Source organism: Zootoca vivipara, chromosome 6 (assembly GCF_965207765.1).
Source record: "Zootoca vivipara chromosome 6, rZooViv2.hap1.1, whole genome shotgun sequence".
NCBI lineage: Eukaryota > Metazoa > Chordata > Lepidosauria > Squamata > Lacertidae > Zootoca > Zootoca vivipara.
The window spans coordinates 45394723-45413359 of NC_142589.1; the positions used below are offsets into that span (position 1 = coordinate 45394723).

An 18637-nucleotide genomic window follows, 5' to 3' on the forward strand; every position below is an offset into this window, starting at 1 on the left:
CTAGTCAGGGGATTAGAACATTGGTTGCGGGTGTGAGGGTATTGGCGGCGAGCCTTTGGGGCTCGAGTGGCGGTTAGGCATTGGAAATTTGCATAAGAGAAATGGGGGGTGCAGATTGCGTCATCCTCTGCCCGCAATTTGGAGATTTAACCCCGTTAAAGGGGTTCCGGGGGCGGTAGCTTTGTCCTGAGCCTGCGGAGGTCAGGGCCTGATGGCACCCCCCAACGGTGGCCACAGGAGGTGTCTCAGTAGATCTACATCACTGGGCTCCTTTCTGGTGGTTAATTTCTCCCAGACTGTAACACACGTGTTACAGTCGGATATAGCCGGTTAGGTTCCAATGCCTAAGCCAATACCGCTCAACATCCGAAACCAATAAAGTTGTGGCCTTTTCGCCCACTTAAAATTCATTTCACTGTGTCCTGTGTTTTATTTCCTGGGGAGGGAGGGACATTGCTACACAATTACAGGAACTGTACTCCAAGAACATGAGTTGGAGGGTCACATGTTCCCCATCCATTATTTATGGCCATATTTCCACACACATTCCTGCCTAATGCATGGGGATGCCCAAATGAATTTTAGCATGGGGTAGAAATGGAGAGAGAAATCAGATTCAGATTGAATATAAAGGCAAACCAATCTAATTTGAACTTTCTGAAACAATATGTGAACTGAAACACAGCAATCCTTTGAAATTGTCCCTTCTCTGAATTTTACAATGTCGTTCTCCATTCATGAATGTGTTACAAAATGCATATACAAGGGCAAAGTGAGCAAAAAATGCATGTCTATAATAGAGAATATTATGTACAAAATGCCTTATGTTAAGGGAAATGAGTGTATTGGGCAAAACTGCATGCAAAAATACAATGGCATCAAGCTCCTAGGTGAAATTCACACTGAAAAGCTGATAAATTTAAATGAGGCCTTTAAAAAAACTGGTTTGGGAATGTGGAAAACTGAACATTGAGAGGGAAACTGAGAAACTGAGAGAAACGACAAAAAAATATGAGAGATTTTTCTGTCCCCAAGAGAGGGAATGTCTCCAAGAGGATGAAAAAGATCCTGCATGCCAATCACACCTGTTTAGGGAAATGAATGGAAACTGTGTTCATACTGGGAGAGCTTGATATCTGTATTTCTTTTTGGGAAAGAGGCTTCAATTGTTGCCGTCGCTACACATTTCTGGATCAACGATACTGACAGGACTAGCAGCTATCAGAGAATAAACATGACTCACACAGGCAGAAACGCCAAAGCCCACTCTCAGTCTTCCACCAGCTCTTCGCATCCCCTTCCACGTGTGTAATTTAGAAAAATCAAGGAAAAAACACACAAATTTATCCATTTTTAAATATTGTCCTTTCAAGGATCTCCCTATTAGCATAGTGTGATCCCTTTCCTTTGCACAGCGCTAACATTAGCATGACCTTTTCCTGCTAATTGGAAAATCTTACAGAAATAAAGCCTGTCAGAAAAATGAGAAGTGTCTCCCCTTTAGGCTGGCCAAACGACCTCAGAGGGGGAAAGAAGTTCTGAAATTCCTGCTCCTTCTGCTCACACTGCAAAATCTTTATTACTTTGGAGAGCCTTGAAACTCAATAATGCCCCTCCAGTGCCCCAAGAAGTAAATAAATTTCTTCTTATGACCACTTTGGAGAAACACACAACCAGATTTACTCAGCAGGGATAGATACTGGACAAGATAATGAAGAGAGAATAAGAATATGATAGGGGTTTACAGCCTCTTCTGTCTCTTTAAAGTGTTTTAATCCTTCAGAAACAGGATATCGGGTCCATTTCCTTAAAGATACAGTATCCCTTCTGGGACAGGTAACATTATAAAAAGCCAAGATGTAGCATCTATCTCGCAGTATTGATTGGCACTTTAGTGTGATAAAGAGGGTTGAACCTGAAGAGGGGAAAGAGGGGTGGGAGAGAAGGTAATTCAGGCTTAGCCTTGAAAGACAGCAAAGAGAGACCCTGTTAAGCCAGGTCAATCTATCAAATTACTTTGAATTCACACCCAAACATACCTAACGCACAAACACTTTTTGCCATCTGACACCCCAAACATTAAAAGCATTGTGTGGACAACTTGAATGTTGCAAACTATGAGAGCAACTGAAGGTTTCACTCGGCATGGAGCCATCGTTTAGTGGCAGCGCACATCCCTTGCATTAGAGATGGGGGAGAAATTTGATTCAGCTTGCATTTTAAGGCGACCTCATCAAATTCACATTTTCTGAAACAACATGCAAAATCGAAACAGAGTCATCCTTCAAAATTTGTACTTCTTAGAATTTTGCAATGCAATTCTCCAGCCCAGTAATAAATGCATCTAATGAGGTAAAATGTGCATATAATTACATATATTACTGAAAAGAACATGAAAAATGCTTTATGTTAGGGGAAATGGCTTTGCAAAAATGTGTATATTAAGGCAAAACTGCATGGAGAAATGTGTATATTAGGAGAAATTCACACCAAAAAGCTGATGAATGTTCATGAGGACTTGAAACAAAACACAAACTGTTGTGGAAATGGGGTGATTTTGAACTTTAGACTGCAGAAATGAAAAATGGAGAGAAACTGAAACTCACATATTTGCCCATCCCTACATTGCATGACACAATGCAACAACTGACACCTCTTCCTGAGACCCTAGAGAACTATTTTTATAGACAGCATTGACAATGCCAGACTAGGTGAACCAATGGCCTGACTCAACATAAAGCAGGTTCTTCTTGTCAGATGATGTATTCCCATTCTCCTACATAATGTTTATGCACACCAATCTGTATTAGGACATAAATTCCCTTTCCATTATTGGCATTTATATAGAGAGGGGGTTGTGGAAACACTCCATGGCACAAGCCAAGTAAGCAAAAACAACAGCAGTCTTGTGTTAATGTTGTGTATTGCCTTATCTTTGTTCATTAAGAACATAGGCAGCTGGTTTATACTGAGTTATATCCTTGTCCCATCTAGCTCAGTACTGTCTACACTGACTGGCAACAGTTCTCCAGGATGAAGTCACATATCTTGCCCAGCACTACCTAGAAAAAACCAGGAATTGAGCTGGAGACCTTTTGCATGCAAATCATGTGCTCCACCACTGAACCACAGCTTCACCCAATTGTTTGCTTATTTCTTAAAAGCAGGAGTAGGGAACTGGACTGAGATGGAGAGAAGTGGTCAGCCCTCTGAAGGTCACTCTCATGTGGGTGGTGCTTCCCAGCTGTCAGTCACCTGACAATTTAAGATGGATATTGACAAGCTAGAATGTGTGCAGAGGAAGGTGACCTGGAAACCAAGCCTTATGATGAATGGTTGAGGGAAATTGGTATGCCTAACCTGGTAAAGAGGAGACTGAAAGGATATACGATAGCCATCTTCTAATATCTAATGAGGTGGCACACAGAGAATGGAGCAAGCTTGTTTTCTCCTGATCTGGAGTGTAGGATACAAACCAATGAATTCAAGTTACAAGAAAGGAGATTTCAACCTTTCTGACAGTAAGAGCTGTTCAACAGTAGTACAGACTCACCTTCCTTGGAGGTTTTAAAGCAGAGGTTGGATGGCCATATATAGTGTATGATCTAGTTGAGATTCCTGCATTACAGGGGGTTGAACTAGATGACTCTTAGGGTTCCTTCCCACTCTCCAATTCTACGATTCTTTGATCATATAATGCCTGGTGATTTAAATTTCAAGGGAGAATTGGGAGTGCATTCTAAGTGCGTTGCTGATTTCCCCCCTGCAGCTCCCCAGCGCTTCAGGCAGGGCTTTCCCCCATTGACTGCTACCTAGCACTCATTCTAAACTAGAGTTGTTGGGGACTGAACCTGCCTGGGACCTTCTGCATAAGCTCTGCTACTGAATTATGGGCTCTCCCAACTATGTTTATGTACATACGTATAATTTAAAGTCATTTTATATGTCCACTGATGAACCTAGTGGGGTTTTCTTTATACCCCAATGGTGCATCTTGCTAACTGTTGCCTATCTTGCATTTAGGTATGTTCTCCATGTCACACACTTGCATTTCATCTTACTTTATATTGACTAGGCAGGACCACTGTATTCAGTGCTACTAATCTGGTTCTGAATCATCATTAAAAAATCACTTCCAAGGTGAACGGGCATTTTGGGAAGTCAGCAATACTGTCTGTAAGAATAAAACAATGACTCTAGCATGTGAAGAGAGAGAAAAACCACCTATGTTGTGGCCACCCCCCCAATCTTTCTTAACCTGGGAAGAACTAGGTACAAATTCTCACTCACAGTCATGAGCTTAACAGTCAGGGTCCCTATTGCCACTCAAATCCTGCTGGCACTCAGTTTGCTATTAAAGGGAAAGATCTTGAGCAGGGGTCCCCAAACTAAGGCCTGGGGGCCGGATGCAGCCCAATTGCCTTCTAAATCCGGCCCATGGACAGTCTGGGAATCAGCATGTTTTTACATGAGTAGAATGTGTTCCTTTTATTTAAAATGCACCTCTGGGTTATTTGTGGGGCATAGGAATTCGTTCATTTTTTTCCTTCAAAATATAGTCCGGCCCCCCACAAGGTCTGAGGGACAGTGGACCGGCCCCCTGCTTAAAAAGTTTGCTGACCCCTGATCTTGAGGCAGTTACTATTTTTCAGAGCAATTTACCTCAAAGTGGAGGATTAGAATGGAATAATGCCCCAAACTCCTCAGGGAAAGATGGGATCATACGATATACACATAAGTGTTTGGTTTTTTTTAAGACACCATTACATTCAATGGAACCTGACCTAATGTAAGCCACACTAAAATGAACAGACGCCATGCAATTATGCTGTTGGATAAATTGCACCTCAATTCATGTGTATTAAGTGCTCTTCCATAATTATGCTTCCAAGATAGAAGTATTACTCTTGGTGGAGGCTGTTCCATTTTGGCCAATAGGGCACTGCCCAACCAACCTCAGTCTGCACTCAGCCAACACTAACCTGCCTGCCTGCTGACTTCCAAACTGCCCAAGGGGTGGCCCTGGATGTCAGCTTGCTCCACCTGAGTCTCAGTGCTGCCCGTTCTACAACTCAGCAGGGAGGAGGATGGGGGCAAAACTAGAATTAGTTGGCTCTGTCTATCATTAGCTCTGGCTCCACCTACTGTTGGGTCTTCCCTGCCATCCACCCTACCAGTACCAATGGGCACCAGCCACCACCGATTACTCCCTTCAACAGCAAACACCTGAGTGCCAATAGGACTGGAGACAAAGTGGAGCCATTGGGAAACAAGAGAGAGGCACCATGAACCCCAAGACTTACAGAATGAGGAGGTTCAGTGAACTCCAAGGGTTGCATAATAATAAAACATTTAAAAAACAACAAAGGGAGCAACCTCACGCCCTGCCACCAAGCAGACTAGGGATGCTCAAGGAAAATAGGAAAGGGTGTTCTGATTGAGCTCTTTACAACTTTTAGTGTTCTGGAGAAGAGCACTTCTTTAAAGAGACAGACAGACAAACAAACAAATTGCAACTTTTTTATTGGAGTTCCCACCTGAAATTCCTTTAACAGCTTAGCTAAGTACCTAACAGCATTTCTTAGCATAGCAGCATAATAAAGAATAAAGAATCAATCTGGAATCAAAGTAAGAAATCATGCTGTGGTAATAAATGCCACTTTTAAAAAATTGTAATATTTTGAAAGGAAATGAAACTAGCTAATTTTTCATCAGGAGTCCTAATTCCCATTTATTGCCCTATTGATGCATTATTGCCTTTTCTTTCCAATGCTACAGGAGCTAATGGAGCAGTTATCTGCTTGCCTCTCTGTGTGCATCAGCCAGAAAGGTGACATCAGCAAAAACATATCCCGTTCTGGGAGCACTAATTGTTATTTAAAAAACAATACAGGGCAAGAGCCCACACATGTTTTTGATCCATCAAAATGATTGATTGCTGCATTTTAAAGCAAGCCCTGATGCAATGCCAGCTGAGGAAAGAAGTGTCTTTGAAAATCAAACCTTCATTGGGTGATAAATGACAAGAGTTTAACAAAAGTGTTTGTGGGATTTTGGTGTGTTTTAAAGCAAAGATTCAGAGGCAACTTTTAAAATGAGTTCTATGGAGTAACACACAGTACCTTTTGCAGACACCTACTCAACAACTTAGGGACCCAGGTGGCACTGTGGGTTAAACCACAGAGCCTAGGGCTTGCTGATCAGAAGGTCGGCGGTTCGAATCCCTGCAACGGGGTGAGCTCCCGTTGCTCGGTCCCAGCTCCTGCCCACCTAGCAGTTCGAAAGCACATCAAAGTGCAAGTAGATAAATAGGGACCACTCTGGCGGGAAGGTAAACGGCGTTTCCATGCGCTGCTCTGGTTCACCAGAAGCAGCTTTGTCATGCTGGCCACATGACCCGGAAGCTGTCTGCGGACAAACGCCGGCTCCCTTGGCCTATAGAGTGATATGAGCGTCACAACCCCAGAGTCGGACATGACTGGACCTGATGATCAGGGGCCCCTTTACCTTTACTGAACAACTCAACACTGCATGTGAACTCAGTTTGCTTAGAACAGAGGTAACCAATATGGTGCCCTCCAGATGTTGTACTACAGCTCCCACCACCCTTGGCCATTGGGCACACTGGCAGGCTCCAGGAGGTGTAGTCTAATAACATGTGGAAACCTCCATGTTAGCTAAATATGGGCTTTAGCATGCTGACAGGCATGAAGCACTAAAAACAACTCAGGGTCTGCTGCGGCACATTCTCCTCTGTCTGATGTCGGAAAGTGCTAGGCACAATCCTGTTATGTTACCTCCCTCTCTTCTCAAATTCTACTTTTTTCCACTGGGCCTTTCCTGCATTCCCTCAATTCTCATTCCTAGATGTAAATGTTAAGGGCCAAACTAGGATCAATGCCATCTATGAATTCTAGGTAACGGTAAAGGGACCCCTGACCATTAGGTCCAGTCGTGACCGACTCTGGGGTTGCGCGCTCATCTCGCATTATGGGCCGAGGGAGCCGGCGTATAGCTTCCAGCTCTAGGCTCAGTGGTTTAACCTGGGTCCCGCTATGAATTCTAGTTTGGGCCTAAATAGCATAACTGCGCTCACTTCCTCCCTTTGTGCCTTCTTCCCCACATCATTTGTATTAGATTGCAACTTCCAGAGCTACTGCCAGTGATTATGGATCTAGATGGACCAATGGTGCAGTTTAGTATAAGGGAGTTTCCTATTGTTGTTGTTGGTTGTTGGCATCTGCCTGTCTCGGGAGACGAGCTTTGAGCACTGGAGTGACTTCATGACCTTCTTGCGGGCTTCCTGGGAGCATCTGGCTGGCCACTGTGAGGAGGAGGATTGTGGGCTAGATGGGCCATAGGTCTGACCCAGCAGAGCTCTTTTTTAAAACATATGTTCTTATAACTACTGCTGTGCAAAGTGGAGAAGTGCCATCTCATGTTTCCAGATGCTTAACGTGCAACATACTTGCCCGAAAAGGTTGCCCACCATGACCGCTTCAAACTCATGAGCACTCAGGGCAGGACTCATCCAACGACCCATGTATTAACAACTGTCTGTGACAAATGCTGGTAATTTAGAGGCTAATCTGAAGCAGCCCTGAAAACGAGGCCATTCACATTCATCGCAAATGGGCAGGGCAATCATGCTCCAAGTGGGGGCAACCCATTGTGCCTCCAGGTCCCCATTTTTAGCTGGAACTTTAAATTATTCAAACCTTGACCTTCACAGCATATCTCCATTAAGGTTTGTTAATGTCCCCTAAAGTCACTGTTCTGCGTCCACTCCCCCAGGGTTGGGAGCAAATTTGTCTGCCTTGCCACACAGGGAGTCTCACACATTTCCCTTGGTTGTAATGCACTGATTAAAAAAAGGCAGAGTTCCATTCCAGCATGAACCTGTGGGTTTTTACCCAGAAGTAGGTCTGTCTCCAGATCTGGGGTGGGGTGTGTGTGTGTGTGTGTGTGTGTGCTTTTGGCAAAGTGCTTCCCCAGAGATCCATGCATAGAGGTCCTTAAGGTTCCCAAGGGGCTCACCTCATAGCAAATCTCCCCTTTGACAGCTTTCTTTTGGCAGCAGCCACCCAATCATGGGCGTACCCAGGATCAAAACTAGGGGGGGAGGCAAGCCACGCCCCCACCCCAGCCACCTGATTGGCTGGCTGGCGATGACGTGGCCGGGATCCTCCCAGGAGGCGTGGTCAACCTCCACGCCCCCCGGAGGGGAGGGGGCGGTCACGCGGTTCTCCGCAACTCCTCCCCGCTGGCCTCTGCTCTTTTTACCCTGGAAAAAAACAGCGTACGCCGATGGTAGGCTGGTGTTTGCGCTCTCTCTCTCTCTCACTCTCTCTCTTTCCCTCACGCCCTCTTCCTCTTCCTCCTCCCGCTCGCTTCTGCAGTGTTACAAGCCTTGCCACAGACGCAGCTTTCCAGCCTTTTCCAGGCAGCTGGTGGCAACTCCCACCTCTGCCTTCCACTGGGGTCTGTCTGCTGGGGTCTGTCTGCCTTCCGCTGGGGTCTTAGGCTGTGCCTGCTGCGGCAAGATCGTGTACCCGACCAAGAAGGACAAAAGCGTGCACCGTGAGCTGTCTTTTCCTCGCTCCTTTTTAGCTTCTGGGGGGCAGCTGCCCCCTGCCCCCCCTGGGTACGCCCATGCACCCAATAGCTGCCACTTGGCTTTTGCCGCCATGCCCCAGATGCCAACACATACAGTTGCCAAGTCATAAGTATCCCAGCCTCTGAAATTCCAGGGGCCAAACTTGAGATCTAAGGGTGGCCCCTGATGGTGTCATGGGGGGAGGCCCCTGGTGATGCCACAGAGTGGGCCCTGGGGACAAGAAGTTAATTGGGAGAGGGAAATAGAGGAGGGAACACCCCCCCAAAGTGCCTTCATTATGATTTGTAGCCAGCTCCTGCCAGGCTGAAGCTTGCAAACTGCCTTAACAGTCTTCTTAATCATTCATTAATATTATTAGAAAAGGCACTCTCACCCACCTGGAGATTCAAGCCCCCACCTGCCACCTGGAGGGAGCCAGGGAAACCTGAAGACTTTAGGTCAAACCTGAAGGTCTGGCAAAGCCATTCACATGCAAAGCAGATGCTCTCCCACTGGGAGTATCAGGCTAGGTTAGCAATGAAGACAGGCTGTGTGGCAATGAAGGGGGGCTCAGGAGGAACAGCCAGAGGGTGCTGCCCCCTAGCACCTGCAGCCTGAGGCAGCTGCCTCATGCTACTTAATGGTAGGACTGGCCCGATCTCACTAGTAAATCTGAAAGCACTGGAAAATCATACCTGAGGAAAAGCATATTTTAAAGCAATGAAAACAAAATGTTATGGATTGCCCTATGGATATTATATAAGTGTAAGTTATAATTATGACATATTTGTTTGAGCACTTTTTGTTTGTTTTGTTAGAGAGAGCTTTCAATCTTTTCTCTTCAGTAAACAACATTGTGCAAAGTGTAGGCATGGGTGAGGCCTCCTTTCTCTGGTCCATGCCATTTTCACCCCTAAATACACTCCATTTTGTTTCCATATTAATCTGGAATTTTGAATAAAAGTTCATACACAAAAATGTATTTCTAAAGGCTTTCCCTGAACCAGAAGGGATGGTCCCTGCCTTCTTTCAGACATCTCCTGAAAACTGTACCATTTTGACAGGCCTTCACAATCTGAAGTTTTCTTTCTTAACCAACCAGTGTATACTGACACTTTAATTGTATTTTATGGATATCTATAGACTGATTTTATTGTTCTTATTTATATCTATATATTTTACCAAAAAAATGTGGATTAGAAACAGTTAACAAACTAAATAAATATAGGTTAGAACCTTTTTTACATGTTTGATCTTCTGCTTTATTTACTTTATGTGTATTTATTGTGTTTTTATCTTGCCATTTTACTGCTTTTAAGTTGTGTTTTTGCTCATTTTAATGTTTTAATGATACACTGTTTCTTGGACTGTACATGACTTTGAGATTTTTGAAATATTAATCAGTTTATTAATAAATTCCAAATTCTCTCTCTCTCTCTCTCTCTCTCTCTCTGTTTTGAGCCGAGAACTTTGTCCAGTTATAGTAAAATCTGATCAGCACAATTAGTCCTGGAGGTGTGGATCAGATCTATTTATATAGGAATTTGCAAAGATAATTTACTGAAGCACACAGCTTTTTGGGATGACTGGCAGCTGCTACAACCACTGGGAGGCTCCCCTCCAACCTCACTGAGATGCATTGTTGATGGAAAAATATGAACTAGAACACAATCTCGTTGACTAGTTGAAATTGGAAGCTTTCAATTTAACTGGATAGCGTGTGGATCTGGCTGTGTTTGAGAAATGAGGGTTTCAGGACTGAGACACTGGCTCTCATCAATCTCTGGAATGCATCCAGCAGGCTTTGTAGTTACCAAACATAAAGCATGTGTTTAAAGCAGCTTCTGTTTATGCATGCCAGATCTTGCGCGTTTACGGAAAAAAAGGAACCTCCTGCTAAATTTGGCTCTCCAAAACAAACTCACTCCCTATCCCTTGATAAGATTAGTTTTCTCGCAAGATGCTTTCAGCGCTGTTGAAAATTGCTTGTTTGCCACAACCTGAATGCAGTGTCAGCCCTGTCTTTCCTGAACGATGCTTGTATGAATGAAAACACTCCTTAAAAAAGCTAAGGGAGCAACTTCCTAGACATTACACAGCACTGACTCATAAGGAGAAGGCAGCTGCATTACAAGATACTGTGACACATCAGAGCTCCCTGCTTGTGGACTGAGTTTTGAAAGGTGGTTATTTTAAAGGGTAGAAAAATATAGCGGGGAACTCATAATGCAGGTGAGGGCAAAAGCCACGAAATAATTAAAGGAAGGAGCTAATCTGTGAATTAAATTCTGCCCAATTCCATCAGGGAATGCCATAACATTACTAATAGCTGTTAATTTGCTGTTGTTGTTTTTTTCCTGCCAAGAAAGTTTCAGAGATTCCACAGTCATATACGATTATTTGAAAATACTTGCCAGATGCGCTTTTTATTTGTAGGTGTGTTTAAGAAGTTTTGCTGGATCAAATGGAGGCTTCAATAAGTCACATGCTTACATCTGAAATGGGCTTAATTCTGAATAAACCTAGAATGCTGGACTAACTGAACTCGTACAATGCTATCTTATTTTACCTTTGGGGTTTACATTAGCAATGCTTGCTGGAAGGAAATGGAGCTGGGGTTGTACACATAACCAACAAGACAACACACACAGCTGGAAAACATAAAGAAGATAAGCAGAAACAACTAAGTAGATGCTGAAATGGATAGACAGCCCTGAGTGTGGGTCACAGATGCTCAAAGTGTTTGCCCTTGCATACATCTTCTAACACACGCACATACACACACAACCCCAAATCACATGAAATGTTTCCATTTCACCCATGCTGGCATTTGCTCTTCATTGCTGCTAATTTACTGACAGGTATACACATTTCTATAATATCGCTTCAGTACGCCTCCCTCAACAGAAGGAAGGAGTGTGCGGACCCAACCAAGAGCTTATTAAAAGGATTTATTCTTTGAGTTTTCAAGGTAGGAAAGTAGAACCCCAAGGATACTTTGAAAGCAACACGTCTGCCTATTTAAAGGAGGCTGCTTGATAAAAAGAGGACTTAAAATGTCAACTCAGTTCTGACATCCAGGTGTTGTTTTTAAAGTTAAAAAAAACCCCAGCCCACACGATTTCTGCCAGTATTTGTGCATCATGCAAGTACAGTATTTTCAAGTTATTTGTAAAAGGATGAAAATTATTCCGGTTAGGTGGTGGACCACCAGACATGTTGCCCCTGGTTCCAGCTGCCTTATACCAAATCAGACCACAGGTCTGTCTAGTTTTGTATTGCCTACTCTGGAGATGGACTGTGTGGCTCAGTGGCAGAGCACCTGCCTTGCATGTTGAAGTTTCCAGATTCAGACCCTGTAGGGTTCATTCCAAGTTTGGCTGGGATAAATTCCTGCCTCAAAACACAGAGTGGGCAATATTGAAGTAGATTTGACAGCTTCTTCTGTTCCTAAGACTGGCAGCAGCTCTCTAGAGTTTTAGAAAAATGGCATTCCCACCCCTGGTCTGAAAAAGCTGGGCACCAAATCAGGGGCATTCTTCATGTAAGCCATGTGCTTGAGCTATAGTCCCTCCCATAAATAAGAGTAACCTGCATTAGGAGCAGAGGAATACTCTGGCTGGCAGTGGCTCTCCAGGGTCTCTGGCAGAGAAAGGTCTTGCCTCCTACCTGGTCCTATTAACTGGTGATGCCATGATTTGAACCTGGAGCCTTATGCACAGATGACAGGTGCTGAGCCACTGAGTTATGATCCCTCTTGAAGGAAGGGTGGAATAAAAATAAATTAAGAAGTGGCAGATTTATGCCACCAATTCCACATCAGCTGAGATAGGAGTGGCCAGGAGGTCAGCAGCTACAGCAGTGCCTCTCTTATTCCTTGTAAATGGTCCTGGGGCTGCTTTCCCAAAGTTGGGGTTCAGTTTGTGTTTCAAAACCCGGCTAAGAGGGAGGAAAGAACCACTTAAAACTGCTCTGAGATACTTGAGGGAACAATCAGTAGGTTAGGAAAGGGTTAACCACAACCACCACCCCATGCAACAATTCCCCCAGCCCCACATTAGAGTCTGGAGGTTTCGGAACCCTGCAATATCTAGTTCCCTCCCTGGGAGTTTATCTGATCTGATGAAGAAGAGAACCTAGGAAAGTGCCTAATACTGAGCCAGACCAGTGGTGCATCTAACATTCTAACTCAATACATTCTACACTGACTGGCAACAGCTTACCAGGATCTCCCACCCTGCCTGGGGAGATGCATGTGGTTGAAGCCAGGACCTCCTTCATGCAACATAGATGCTCTCTGACTGAGCTATGCCCCTTACCCCAAAAAGAACAGGAGGCCTAAAGAGAGCAGAAAAAGGCATTTGCCAGCATAGCTCACATTTCTCACCCCCCCAACCCTCTCCTTAGTGCTCCAAGCCCAGACAATGATGCTTTAAAAAACGACAACTAGCAGCTTCCATATCTCATAAAAAGCAAAGTTGTCACCAATTGCACCTGACTTCTCTGGACACGCAGAAGCTGTAACACAAGGAATCTCAGTCTGGGAAACTTTGAATTCCTTCCAAATCACTGAGAGAAAAAAGCTGGTAGTGGCAACATGACACTGTTAACAAATTGACAATTCACATCCCTCATGTGGTGTCAAGCAGACATTGCTCTGCTACTGCTGCTTCTTCTTTCTGCTTCCTTTCCCCCCACCCCCTCTTGACTGGGTTTTTCTTTTCTTTTTTTGTCAGCTTTCCAAGAGGGTCCCACTAGGCTGCAAGAGAACTGAGGCATTTAAGCATTGAAAAAGCAGAGAGCGTTTCAACAGTGCTTGCCACGACACTGGCGGAAAGCAGGAACAGCCTTGTAAAGCAAAATATTCAATGAGCCAATGCAAGACGGTGCTTTGTAGTGCATCGAGAGGTGATACCTCAGGGGCACATGCTTGGGACAAAGAAGGTCCCAGCTTCAATCCCAAGCATCTCCAGTTAAATAGGTGATGCAAAGGACCTCTGTCTTAGATCCTAGAACGAAGTTGGGCTAGACAAATAGTCTAGAGACAAATAGCCTAAGTTAGGAATGAGCAAACAGAAGGCTGCTCACCCCGAAAGAAAACCTGGGTTCCTCAAACACTCCAGCTGAACACTGAGACCCTCGCAACAGTTCTCCCATCATGGTCCCAAAGGAGGGGAAGGGAAAGAACAGCATGAGGGTAGCCAATATGGTACAATCCAGGTGTTGTTGGGGCTCAGTCAGTAGGGCCAATGATCAGGGCTGATGGGAGTCATAGCTGCCAAGTTTTCCCTTTTCTCGCGAGGAAGCCTATTCAGCATAAGGGAAAATCCCTTTTAAAAAAGGGATAACTTGACAGCTATGATGGGAGTCAAGAGTCATAATATGGAAGACAGCAAATTGGCTGTTTCTGGGGTAGCAGGAAGGGATGGTTCCTTTGGGGGGGGGAAGGGGTTCATGTCATTTCCCACCAGTGGGGCTGCTGATGTTTAGCTTCCATACCCAGTGGGAAAAGATGCCAGGAGAGTCCTCAGCTTACAAGCTATTTTCCTTCTTTCATTTCCTTCATTTTTCTATTCTGATTTATTGCTGTACAGATAATGAAAAACCTTAATACTGTAAACTGATTTCCAAAAGGCACACAGGCCTACTCTCTTAAAATAAGTGTTGGGGTTTTCTGTTTTTGTTTTTGTTAAGTAATGCAGACCTTGGAACTCACAAGATGCTTTTCATAAGCTTTCTTCTATCTACAGGAAAGTTAAGATACAGGAAGAAACTGCTGGTGGAGGTTCTGGGACAGAAACAGCTGCAAAGTTACTATCTCTGGGGCCTACATTTTGATATGCCATTGGTGCTTGTCCAACACAGTTTCCTTGTACAAGAGGTCCGTGTTCCCCTCCATTAACTTCTCAACAGAATTCTATACCTTAAGCATAGCTTAAGCTTAAATTACAAGCACCAAAGTAAAACAAAATAAAAAGTTAATACATCAGAACCCTTGCCCAGAAAAGATTCAAGCTAATACACGTCAGTTAAGAAGATAGTAGTTGGCAAGTTAAAATGATCTTGAAAAAGCATGCATCTTGAAAAAGCATCAAAGCAAATAAGGATGTTAGACCTTGTAATACTTTTTTTTGTATGGGGTTCTGATACTGTTAGAATAAACTGCTGGAAGTTTGATTAGTAATAAGAACATAGCAGATTAACCTCCAACGTTTAGCCCTTTCACCTCCATCGAATTACTGATCTTTATCTCATTGAGCTGTGCTAGCAATTGGCTTGGGAACATTATACCTTTCTAAGAGCTGTCAGTCTTTGTCAGTATCGCTACACAATGGATTGGAACAGCGGGCTCTAAAGGACTGTGTCACCTTTATAAATGCATGGTGCTTTTTAAAAAATAGTATATTGAGTCCTTGCCCCCCTCTCCCAAATATATTGATCCATCTTTGATTTCATTTACAAATTAACCATTTCTCTGAAAACTTACACCTTTTCTTATTAGTAACATTAGTATAATTTCAGGTACAGTAAACACAAAGGATTTCAAATGGTCATCAAAAATTCTAATGAATACTGTTGGGAGTAGGGTTGCTAATTTTTTAGAAAATAACAGCTCCCTGAGATTCAGTTAGAAATGCATATCTGGGTTTTCTCTTTTCTTTATCTGCATGGGCTGTGTAGGAATGTGGGTGAAAGCTTACATTATCTCAGTACAGATTCCCCCACGCACAAATGCCCTCTGTCCAGAAACTGTGTCTCCCACACAAACCAATGCAAATTCCTAAAATGTGTTCTGATTTTAATGGCTGGTTGCCCCCTTGCCCTATTTTCAGCAGGAGGTGCAAAGCTTGAAGCTCATTTGCCTTTCAGGGTAAAGCCTGAACAAGTCAAGCAGACTACTGTATGCAAAACACAACATGGAAGGAGGAAAGACTGTGTACAAGAGACTATAGCATTTCTTATATTTGGAGGCATCCCTGTTCATGATCTTTGCTTCTCCATTCCACCAGTCTGAACCATCTGCTCCCTCAAAGACTCCACCCTTTCACCCTTGCTGCCCCATTTGCTTGAAACTGGATCCCTGAATAGCAGCATGATGCCACCTCTCTTATGCACTTCAAATCTACCCTCAAACCCCATCTTTCCCGTGTACGCCTTGGTAGGGCCCCCTAGTTGCCAGCTCTTGCTGCAGAGTTGGAGAAGTGTGGCCCTCCAGATGTTGCTCGACTCCAACACCTATCAGTTCCAGCCAGTATGGCCAAGGACCTTTCACATGTAATGTGAGCAGCATAGGGGAGGGTGGAAGTGAGATTGCTCTTCCTTGGCCACAATGCCTTTGTTGTGAGACAGATAAGTCCAGAGGTGGATTTAGGGCAGTGTGAGCAGTTTGAGGGCACTGGGGGCACAGCCGAGGAGGGCACCTTCTCAAAGCCTGGTAAGTGCTTACCCAACTTTGGGAAGGAGGCATGAGGACTCTGACAGGGTCCTAGAGTCTTCCTGGCTTCTTCCCAAAGTTTTGCAAGTGCTTGCTGGGCTTTAGAATAGAGCCATGAGGGCTCTAGGATCCTGCCAGAGCCTTGCACCCCCTTCCCAAAGACCAGTACCTTGTTTACCTGGCTTAAGCTGGTGCCGCAAGGGCTGGGGGAAGGGTTTCAAATGTTGGCCTCACACAGGGCAGCATATTCCCAAGGTCCGCCCCTACTGTGGCTCTTCAATGATTGTTGGATTCCAGTGCTCATCAGTTCCTGCCAGCATGGTCAAAGGCCAGGGATGGTGGAAGCTGGTAGTGTCTACAGATTCCCCAACCATGTCCTACTACAACCCAACCTGTAACCAAGTGTAAGAGACAGCAAATGGAACAAGTGCTTTCCTGTTTATCCCTCCCTCTCCTTTCCCCTCTCCTGTCTTGTTCCCCTCGTGGAAAATTCAAGATTGCAAGCTCCTTGGTGGAGGTCTGTTCTCTTGAGCTCTGAAAACCCCATGCACATTGATGGCACTACATGCATAATGAGTTGCCAAGGCTCTTGTGGATTGTTTGGAAGTGGGGGAGGGTGTGCCTGTTTCACTAACTGCAAGCTTAGCTTAGCCATGTCTGCTCATAAGTAGGTCCTATTGAATTCAACAGGACTTACTGCAAAGTAAGAGAAGTTAGAACTGCACAGCCTTTGTCTATTTTGTCCCTCTTGTTATCACAGAGAAAGGCACAGAATAAAAGAAGCACATGCCTGATAAATGAAACAGCAAGGGAGACAATCAGGGGCTAGGACTAAGCAGCCGGGATTGTCATGTTTTGTATTGCAGCCCAGAGCACTAACCTGGCCATCAAGGCACACAGGTAGAAGTATGAATCAAAGTCCCATTGAAGACTCAATTTTCCCAATGTGTCACAATTGCAGAGCCACCTGTGAGCAGTAAGTTTCTGGGAACCTACTGTGAAAATGAAGGAGACAAGAGCCTTCAGAATGACTCTCCTTTATCTCTAGTGTGAAGGTCTAGCAGATTAAAAGTTGGGTCTAAACTATAAGGAAACAAAAGTCTCACCCCCACCCCATTTTTTTAAAAAATGGGATAGGTTGCTGTTGTTACAAGGGCTGTGCACAAATCGTCTCCTGAAATTCTCTGCTTTGTCTGTGGGCTGGAAAACAGGGAGCAGAATTCACTGGATTTCTCCAGGGGAAGGAGGATTTCTACAAGAGATGGCAAAAGTACACTTCACTTTAAAAAGAAACTCTAGCCAGGCACCCAGTATGCAGCACCCTTGCCTTCTGCTCATACAGAGAAGCCCAGCCAAGGTGCTCAAGGGCTTTTCAAGACACACTAGCACCAAGACAGACTGCAGAGTGCAGAAAATGAGAGTGGTCATTTGTAGAATGCATTATGGGTGGAGCCTGCCCAAAGGAAAAGCTGATGGGCCTTACAAACTCAAACACCAGTTAACAGCATAAAACAAACAACAGAAGAATATGCCAGGGATGGGGAGCCTGTGTCCCTCCAAATGTTGTTGGACTCCAAATCATAGCTGCAGACAGCATGGCTAATGCTCAGGGGTGATGGGAGTTGTAAGCCAGCAACATCTGGAGGGGCACAGGTTTCCTACTTCTGGTTATTCTGGCACCATGGCAGAACTCTTGATGATTCAGATTTCATGATGCCACCTAGCAAAACCAGCCTCAAACTGGTGCTCTCCAGATGTTTTGTACTAAAACTCCCATCATCCTAACCATTGGCTATGCTGACTAGGAGTAGTAGCCCAAAACATCTGGAGGACCCCAGGCTGGGAAAGGCTGAGTTAAACCTTCCCTATATCTCCTCGCTTTACATGCTGACTTAAGCACTTCAGACCTTGACTGATTAAACCAGAGTCCCTCCATTATGTCCAAAACAGGGAACTCCACCTTTGTGTCAGCTAACTATCCAGGATGTTAAAGCAGGAACAAAACCAAAGGTTAGATCCTGATTAGCAAACTGACATTAAACCAGAGTCCCTCGTTTTAGATGTAAAAAAAGGCACTCTGGTTTATCACAAAGCTGGATTGAAAATTTTGAAAATTCAGATGGGTGTAGGCAAAAAGAGGGTTCCTGAAAAGTAACATGCAAGGAAAGAAATTTCTCCAAAATCTGCAGGAGCAGTTTGCTGTTTGCCTTACCATGAAGTGCTCAAAGGGGTTTCCATTTTCCCCCTTGCTTTTAAAACTTAAAAAGAAAAGCCCCACACCACTTACAAAAGTGTGTGCCTCCTTCCACAGCTTTCTGCAAGCTGCAATTCTTGGAATGCAAGTGATGCTGCGTCATGTCATGATGCATCATGTTGCTCACAAGGGATGTGTGTGCAAGGCTCTTTCCTCTGCTTCCTGTCAGCCTCACCTTCTTCATGCACCGCCTCACTTAACAAAGGCCCCAAGACATTCCAGGAAGTGTGACAAGCAGAAAGCTGTGGAGAGAGCCTTGCACCACGGTCAGTCCCTACCCAGCTTCCTGCTCCAATTTCACTTTCCTTTTCCGGACATCAAGTTACAAGAAAGGAGATTCCTACTAAATATC

At 44.4% G+C, this 18637-nt stretch overlaps 1 protein-coding gene across 1 annotated transcript in view; it reads right to left on the reverse strand.

Annotated features, from left to right (window-relative positions):
- MAF (MAF bZIP transcription factor) overlaps positions 1-18637 on the reverse strand; it is a 251743-nt gene that overhangs the window by 76413 nt on the left and 156693 nt on the right. The window lies entirely within an intron of this gene.